The sequence below is a fragment of the Triticum dicoccoides genome, chromosome 1B (assembly GCF_002162155.2).
Source record: "Triticum dicoccoides isolate Atlit2015 ecotype Zavitan chromosome 1B, WEW_v2.0, whole genome shotgun sequence".
Classification (NCBI taxonomy): domain Eukaryota; kingdom Viridiplantae; phylum Streptophyta; class Magnoliopsida; order Poales; family Poaceae; genus Triticum; species Triticum dicoccoides.
Genome location: NC_041381.1, coordinates 637,032,066 through 637,040,889, shown reverse-complemented (window position 1 = coordinate 637,040,889; position 8,824 = coordinate 637,032,066).

Genomic DNA, 8,824 nt, shown 5'->3' with positions numbered 1-8,824 from the left:
TAGATCTACTCTTGTAATACTCATATCATCAATATCAATCAAGCAGGAAGTAGGGTTTCACCTCCATCGAGAGGGCCCGAACCTGGATAAACATTGTGTCCCTTGCCTCCAGTTACCATCATCCTAAGACGCACAGATTGGGACCCCCTACCCGAGATCCGCCGGTTTTGACACCGACATTGGTGCTTTCGTTGAGAGTTCCTCTGTGTCGTCGCTGCAAGGCTCGACTGCTCGGCTCGTTGTCAAGGACAACATCACCTCTGGGGGGGTGCTGGCTATAGGCCGAGCTCTCGACTAGGCAGCTTCACCATGGCTTCCCCATCGGCTGTCGCGTTGACGGTGACCTCTCAGGTCATCACGCATAGCCTCCACGTCAATTTGGAACTCGCCGAACAGATGGATCCGATGGAGCTCTCCTCCCTTAATGAGCTCTGGGATCGCATCGCTGCTCTGGGAGTCGCCACAGACTATGACCGGATCGGGCTTAAACCCGTCCAAAGGGATATTAAATCTCCACCGGTCACGCACGAGATAGCGGTAGTGGAGGAGCCACATACGGATTACCCCTCTATTTTAAGGACGACTTATGTCCGGATCACTGAGCTCTCTGAGCTGGACACCCGCTCAAGGGAAGACATGACCCAGACCCCGGATTTAGAATCGGGTATCAGGCCGGAAAAGTTGGGCAGCACCCTGGATCCCGAGCTCTCAAGCCCGGAAACTCCCCTGCCCCAGGGCGTTAGATCGGATCAGAATCCAGATTCAGCTACACGGACCCACCCGTACTTAAACCCTCTCTCCCATATCAGACAAGAGCCCCAAGAGACAGTACATCGCTACTGGGCCAGATTCCTGCTTGTGCTAAACAACGTCGAGGGCTGTTGTGAGGAGGACGCAGTCTCACTTTTCTGCAAAAACTGCACGAACAAAGGAATCCTTAACACTATAAGTCGCCATGACATAGTGCACTTTGCTGACTTGGCAATCATAGTACAAAAGTACTGTGTGATGGAAAGCGCCTGGAAAACCCAAACAGAATTTTTGGATAGTCCGGCTCTCACTAAAACCTTTGTCCGAGCTAAACAGGCAAACTCTCGCAAGTAAGCCGATCCAATCCCCAAGAAACCAAAGCCCACCCCAGGGCGTGGAACCGTATTGGAAGAATGGCTCAATGGGCCATGTAAACTCCTCAGCACGCCGGACACTATACCAACACATAGCCTTAGAGCATGTTGGATACTCCGGCAGGTAGCAAAAAGTGGCGAGGATCTTCTTGTAAACCATAAAGCAGAACAACATCCCGCCAAAGAAAACAATACGGTACTAACAGTCTTCGAGACTTTCGCCTCAAACAATAGGCGCAAGCGAGCTCATCGAAGCTCCGTTGAAACCTGCCATGTGGCAAAAATAAATCCGTGGAACGACACTGCTATACGTTTCAGCGCCAGTGATGAACCTCAATTCCAGACAGTCCGGGCACCAGCCGCTTTGGTCCTTAGCCCAATCATAGACGGCTTTCGGCTCACTAAAGTACTCATGGACGGCGAAAGCGGATTAAACTTGATCTATGAAGAAACACTCAGCAAGATGTAAATTGATAAAAGCCGCATTGAGCAAAGCGGCACAACCTTCAGGGGAATCATCCCTAGTCGGGAAGCACGGTGTGCGGGGAAAATCACACTCGATGTGGTATTCTGCACTCGGGAGAACTATAGGTCCGAAGAATCACATTCCAAGTGGCTCCTTTCAGCAGCGGATACCACGCCCTTCTAGGGCGGGACGCATTTACAAGCTTTCAAGCTATACCCCATTACGTGTACATGAAGCTTAAAATGCCCGGACCCAATGGAATCATCACTCTAGGCAGTGATCCGGACGTCGCACTTCGCGCCAAAAACAAAAGCGCAGCACTAGCCCTGGAAGCATTATCCGAAGCCCTAGCAGCCGAAGAACTAACAACGCTGCGTGCCACCGTGGACAGGGATGACGTGATACTCGACAAGCGACCCAAGTCCACCTCATTTAAACCCGCAGACGAGATAGTCAAATTCCAGGTCCATCCAACGGACCCCACGAAGACACCTTCCATCGGGATACAGTTGAGCCCCGCAATGGACGCCGCACTACGAGACTTCTTACGCGAGAATTGGGACATTTTCGCCTGGCACCCCTCGGACATGCCGAGCATCCCACGCAGACTGGCCAAACACAGCCTCAATATACTAGAAGGATACAAACCTGTCAATCAGACTCTAAGGCGGTTTTCAGAGCCCAAATGGCAAGCCATGGGGGAAGAGCTAGCCAAGCTACTCGAGGCCGGATTCATCAGAGATATCAAGCATCTGGATTGGCTGGCAAATCTGGTAATGGTACCAAAGAAGGACAAATCCTGGCGCCTATGCGTCGACTTCAAAGACCTCAACAAGGCTTGCCACAAGGATCCCTGCCCCCTCCCTCGCATCGACCAAATCATCGACGCCACAGCAGGACATGACTCGCTGTGTTTCCTCGACACATACTCTAGATACCATCAAATAAAGATGGCAGAGTCCGACCAAGCTGCAACAGCTATCATAACGCCATACGGTCCTTTCTGCTTCAACACTATGCCTTTCGAGCTTAAAAATGCCGGCGCAACCTATCAACGCACGATTCAAACATGCCTGGAAAAGCAAATCGGCAAAACAGTGGAGGCCTATGTGGACGATGTGGTCACAAAAACAAGGCACGTCGAAACCCTAATAGACGACTTGAGGCTTACATTCGATAACCTCCGAACATATGACATCAAGCCGAACTCGAAAAAAATGTGTTTTCGGCGTCCCCTCTGGGAAACTGCTCGGCTTCACTGTTTCCAATAGAGGAATTGAAGCGAATCCGGCAAAAATCTGAGCTCTATCGCAGTTGGCTATACCAACACACCTCAAGCATATCCAGAAACTAGCTGGATGCGTGGCTGCCTTAAGCCGCTTTATCTCCCAGTTGGGAGAAAAGGCATTACCTCTTTACCGCTTTCTTCGATGCACCGAACACTTTGTGTGGACGGATGCAGCCACGGCCGGACTGGACGAAATAAAAACCTTGTTGGACAGTAATCCAGTCCTAACAGCGCCAAATATTGACGAACCTATGTTGCTATACATAGCTACAACACATCAAGTTGTAAGCGCAGTGCTCGTCGTCGAACGAGAGGCTGACGGATACAAATTCCAGCTCCAGAAGCCGGTATATTACGTATGCACGGTCCTCACCCCATGCAAATCCCGATACCCACATTATCAAAAGATAGCATACGCGGTCTTCATGGCATCCCGGAAGTTACGACACTACTTTCAAGGGTGTTCGATTACGGTGGCCTCCGAGGTACCACTCAACGACATAATAAATAACCGCGACGCTACGGGCCGGATTGCTAAATGGGCCATCGAGCTCCTTCCGTTTGACATAACATACAAGCCACGGCGGGCCATCAAGTCGCAAGTACTGGCTGACTTTGTCGCTGAATGTACAGAAGCCGAACTCCCTAAAAGAGTACGGCGCGTACTCTAACTGGATCATGCACTTCGACGACTCTAAAATGCTGGCCAGATTGGGAGCAGGCGTAGTCCTGACATCTCCCACCGGAGACACGGTCCAATACGTACTCCAAATATTATACACAGACTCCAACAATGCAGCCGAATATGAGGCTCTGTTGCATGGTCTTCGGATGGTAGTCTCTATGGGCATCCAATGCCTGGAGGTGCGCGGGGATTCAAGCCTCGCAATATCACAAATAAACGGAGACTTTGATGATCCAAAAATGGCGGTCTATCGTAATGCCGTCCTCAAAATGTTAGCTCGGTTCGAGGGGCTCGAATTCCACCATGTGGCTCGAGAAAGCAATCAAGCAGCGGATATCCTCGCCCGCATCAGTGCTAAACGCGACCCTGTCCCAGCTAACATATTCCTGGAAAGGGTGTTCAAGCCATCCGTGGTATGGGAAGGGGAGTCCGGCAGTATTAGCACGGATCAGAATACACCCCTAGATTCCGAACCATCAGACATAATCGGAGGCTCCACCACCAAAATAACACCTTCAGCCCACGAAATTATGGCTGTAATCGCCTCATGGACTGACCCTTTCTTGGCCTACCTAAATAGGCAGGAGCTCCCTGAGGATCAAAATGAAGCACGTTGCATCGTGCGGCGTTCTAAAGCTTACAAAGTCCATGAAGGAGAAGTCTATAAGAAAAGTTCCACCGGAGTGCTCCAAAGGTGCATCTCCGAAGAGGAAGCGCGGCAGCCCTTGGCTGAAATCCACGCCGGAATGGGCGAGCACTAGTCAACAAGGCCTTCCGTACAGGCTTTTATTGGCCGACAGCCCAAGCAGACGCACAGGACCTTGTCCAACCTTGCGTCGAGTGCCAGCTCTTTTCCAATTTGAGTCATATGCCCCCTGATGAGGATACAGACCTGGGGTAGGGACATAGGCCTGACCTATACTTCCTACACAAGGTCACTACCCAAGAAGGTAAGAAGGTCAAGAGACTCCATGAGACCCCCGGTCAAAGGTGTCGAGTGCAATCCACTCGACACCATGTCACTCAGGAGTCTCCCTACCTACTGTCACTCGACTAACAATAGAATCACTCGACCTCCCGAAGACCAGGAGTCACTCAACATACAACGGTCGTGCATTCACTCTGTAGTCTTTAAGGCCATTAATAGCACTTAAGGCTAGCATTACCAGTAACGCCAGCACTTTATGTACATTTAGTCCCTTGTAATGGAGGGCGGGAGAGGTCCTGGCGAACTCTATATAAGCCACCCTCCTCCTCTGGCACAAGGGTTCGCACCCCCTGTAATATCACACACATAATCCAATCGACCACCTCCGGGCACCGAGACGTAGGGCTGTTACTTCCACCGTGAAGGGCCTGAACTCGTAAATCTCGTGTGTACACCTTCACCATAGCTGAGATCTTGCCTCTCCATACCTACCCTCATTTCTACTGTCAGACTTAGAACCACGATAGTTGGTGCCCACCATGCGGTAGGTGTCTTAGCGACTTATTGGTAAAGTTGCAAGTTTTTCCGATCATCATCATGGTTTCTGGCGGCGAGATCGTTGAGGGCCGTGAGATCCGTCTCGGCGCGCTCGTTTTCGTCGCCGACGACTCGGCATGGCTTCAGGAAGCTCCGCTTAATGCTGAGGCGCTCCCCGTCCAAGGGGCGACGCACTTTCGCGCGTGCGTTCGTGGCGTCCTTCTTCGGCAGCCGTCGACCCAGTATCAGTCGGCTCCGGTGACATCTTCCCTCCCCGCTGTTCGCCGCCGCAAGCGATCCGGTCAGTCGCGGTTTGAGCGGTGCGTGAAGCATGCGGTGGCTCGGCGTTCGGCCACTCATCAAGTCACGGCAATCGAGCCCGACGAAACTCTCCACGGCCTGTTCGATTTGTCAACTGGCTCCGCGGAAACGGCGTCCGAGTGCGATAGCAGCGATCCTGCGGCTGAAGTCCTGATGGTCGATGGTTCGCGTGGCCCACTTGGATTTCGCCGCGAGGACGACGATGATGCTGGCGGCGATCCATCACGGGTCCACGAGGACTATCACCCCGAACCTCTCTCTTCGCAGCAGAGAGAGGATCTTTGTCGTTGCAACATGGACGCACTTCACACGCCCATCGTTGGAGAAACTCCCGAGGCTCGGGCCTTGGAGGAGGCACGCTTGGCTAATTTGGCTGAGCGCACTCGACTGGAGAACTTGCAGCGCGCTCTCGACGAACGAGCCCGGGAGAGAGTCCCTGAGTCTAGTCGATGGCAGCTTTTCCCGCCTCCACCTAAGGTATACCGCACTCCGATTCAGAACCTCACTGCTGCGGGCCGAATTGCAGAGTCGATTCAACCTTCCCAGTCAGAGGCTGGCCGAGGGTTGGAGCAGATCCGGGCCTTGGTCCGAGCAGCAGGAGAGCAGAATTCTGCGGTGTCTCAGTCGCGCAATAGGATACACAGCAGATCTGTGGTAGCGGATACAATTCAGTTGGCCCATAGCCCAAGATCGCCCCCGCAGCGTGAAGGCCGTGGGCAGTACAATCATCAGTTCGACCGTAACAATCGTCGTTGAGTGCCAACGCCTCCTCCGAGGAGTGCATCGCACGTGCCTCGGCAGAACGATGACAGAGCCGTCACAGGGACGAGCGCAAAGCTCCAGTCAACCGAAGGGAGCCGGGCTTCGATGCAAAATCCATTCTCGTCCAAGGCCTGGTCGACTGGAATAGAGCGCACAGAGAAGACCTAGGCAGAGATCGTCCGAGTGGTAGCAGATTACATGTTTCAGGCCCAGAGTGTTTCAGCAGAGCCATCAGGGCAGCAGTGATTCCTCCCAACTTCAGATTGGCAACAGGAGTTAGTAAGTTCACTGGAGAATCCAAGCCTGAAACTTGGCTTTACCAAGTGGCTGTGCAAATTGGAGGCGAAAACGATCAGATAGCAATGAAGCATCTCCCTCTTATGTTGGAAGGGTCGGCCCGAGCATGGTTGACTCAGTTGGCCCCGCAGAGTATACACAGTTGGGAAGAGCTATCTCGGGTGTTTGTAAGAACCTTTGAGGGCACGTGCAAGCGGCCAGCAGGGATTCCCGAGTTGCAGCATTGTGTGCAGAAGCCAAATGAGACTTTGAGGGAATTCATTCAGAGGTGGACCACTTTGCATCACACCATTGAGAATGTATCAGAGCATCAGGCAGTGTGCGCTTTCAAGGAAGGCGTCAAGTATCGAGAGTTGGTTCTGAAGTTCGGTCGGACTGGGGATATGACTCTGACCCGGATGATGGAGATAGCCACCCGGTATGCTAACGGAGAAGAAGAGGATCGACTCCATAGCGGGAAGAGTAAACCATTCGGCCAAGAGGCCGGTGGAGGTGGTTCTAGTCGGAAACAAAAGCGTAAACCTGAGCCAACGGCACCTGGTGAGATTGCAGCAGTGGCTCAAGGAAAGTTTAAGGGAAAACCTAAGGGGCCCTGGCCCCCCAAGAAGGTAAAGGATCAAGCCGGAAATGATGTGCTGGATTTGCCGTGTCACATCCTCATGAAGAAAGATGAAGAAGGTAATTTGATTTACCCAAAGCATACCACTCGGCAATGTCGACTCTTGATCCAACAGTTCCGGGAGAAACATCCCAATGAGAAGGAGAAAGAGTCGGACAGAGATGAGGAAGAGGAAGAAGATGATGGTTACCCCAAGGTCAATTCCACTCTCATGATTTTTGCTGATGTTGAGAGCAAGAGTCGGTTGAAGGTTATCAACAGAGAGGTGAATATGGTTGCTCCAGCGATAATGACCATGTACCTAAAATGATCCCAGACAACCATCACATTCGACCAGTCAGACCATCCTGCTCACATAGTCACCCCTGGGAGGCAAGCGCTGGTGGTCGACCTGGTGGTCGGTGGCACTCGACTGACTAAAGTGTTGATGGATGGTGGTAGCAGTCTGAATATCCTGTATGCTTAAACCTTGAAGGGGATGGGCATACCGATGTCCAAGCTTAGCGAGAGCAATATGAGCTTTCACGGTGTTATCCCCAGAAAGAAAGCCGAATCACTCGGTCAGGTCACTCTCGACGTGGTTTTCGGTGATTCCAAGCATTATCGTAAAGAAAAGTTGACATTTGAAGTCGTGCATTTCCAGAGTGCTTATCATGCCATCCTGGGGAGGCAAACATATGCACGTTTCATGGCTTGACCGTGCTATGTATACCTCAAGCTCAAGATGCCTGGTCCCAAAGGTGTGATTACAGTCACTGGCAATCGGCAGAAAGCAGAAGAATGTTTCCAGAAAGGTTCCAAAATCGCCGATGCACAGATGGCGGCGGTTGAATTCCAAGAGTATCAGAAGAGTGCAGATCCAAGTGATTTGCTCCGAGCCAAGAAGCCTGCTAAAGACTCTGCATTTAAGTCGACTGGTGAAACTAAACCAATTCATATTCACTCGACCGATCCCAATGCTGCCCCGACTCATATATCAACAACACTCGACAGCAAATAGGAAGAAGTGCTCATCCAGTTCCTTCCTGAGAACTGGGACATCTTTGCATGGAAACCCTCTAACATGCCAGGTGTACCCAGAGAACTGGCTGAGCACTGTTTGTGTGTCGACTCCAAGGCAAAACCCGTCAAAGAGCACCTTCGGCGGTCCGCCATTCAGAAGAGAAAAGCAATCAGCGAAGAAGTGGCTCGGCTATTGGCAGCAGAGTTCATCCATGAAATCTACCACTCCGAGTGGCTTGCCAATGTCGTCATGGTCCCCAAGAAGGACGATTCACTTCGTAGGTGCATTGATTTCAAGCATATCAATCGGGCCTGCCCGAAAGATCACTTCCCTCTCCCCCATATCGATCAGATTTTTGACTCGACTACGGGGTTTGAGCGCCTGTCTTTCCTAGATGCGTATTCCGGGTATCATCAAATCCGACTGTATGGCCCCGATGAAATAAAAACAGCTTTCATCACCCCATTCGGGTGTTTTTTCTATGTCATCATGCCATTCGGTCTTAAAAATGCCGGACCCATGTTCATGAGAATGATCCAGAAGTGCCTGCTCACCCAAATCAGTCGGAATGTGGAGGCGTACATGGATGACATCGTGGTCAAGTCTCGCAAAGGTTCCGACCTATTGACTAACCTCGCAGAAACCTTTGCCAACCTAAGAAGGTACGATATCAATCTTAATCCGTCAAAGTGCACATTCGGAGTACCAGGAGGAAAGTTGCTCGGTTTTCTCGTTTTCGAATGAGGGATCGACGCCAATCCAGAAAAAGTTGATACCATCCTCCGAATGAAACG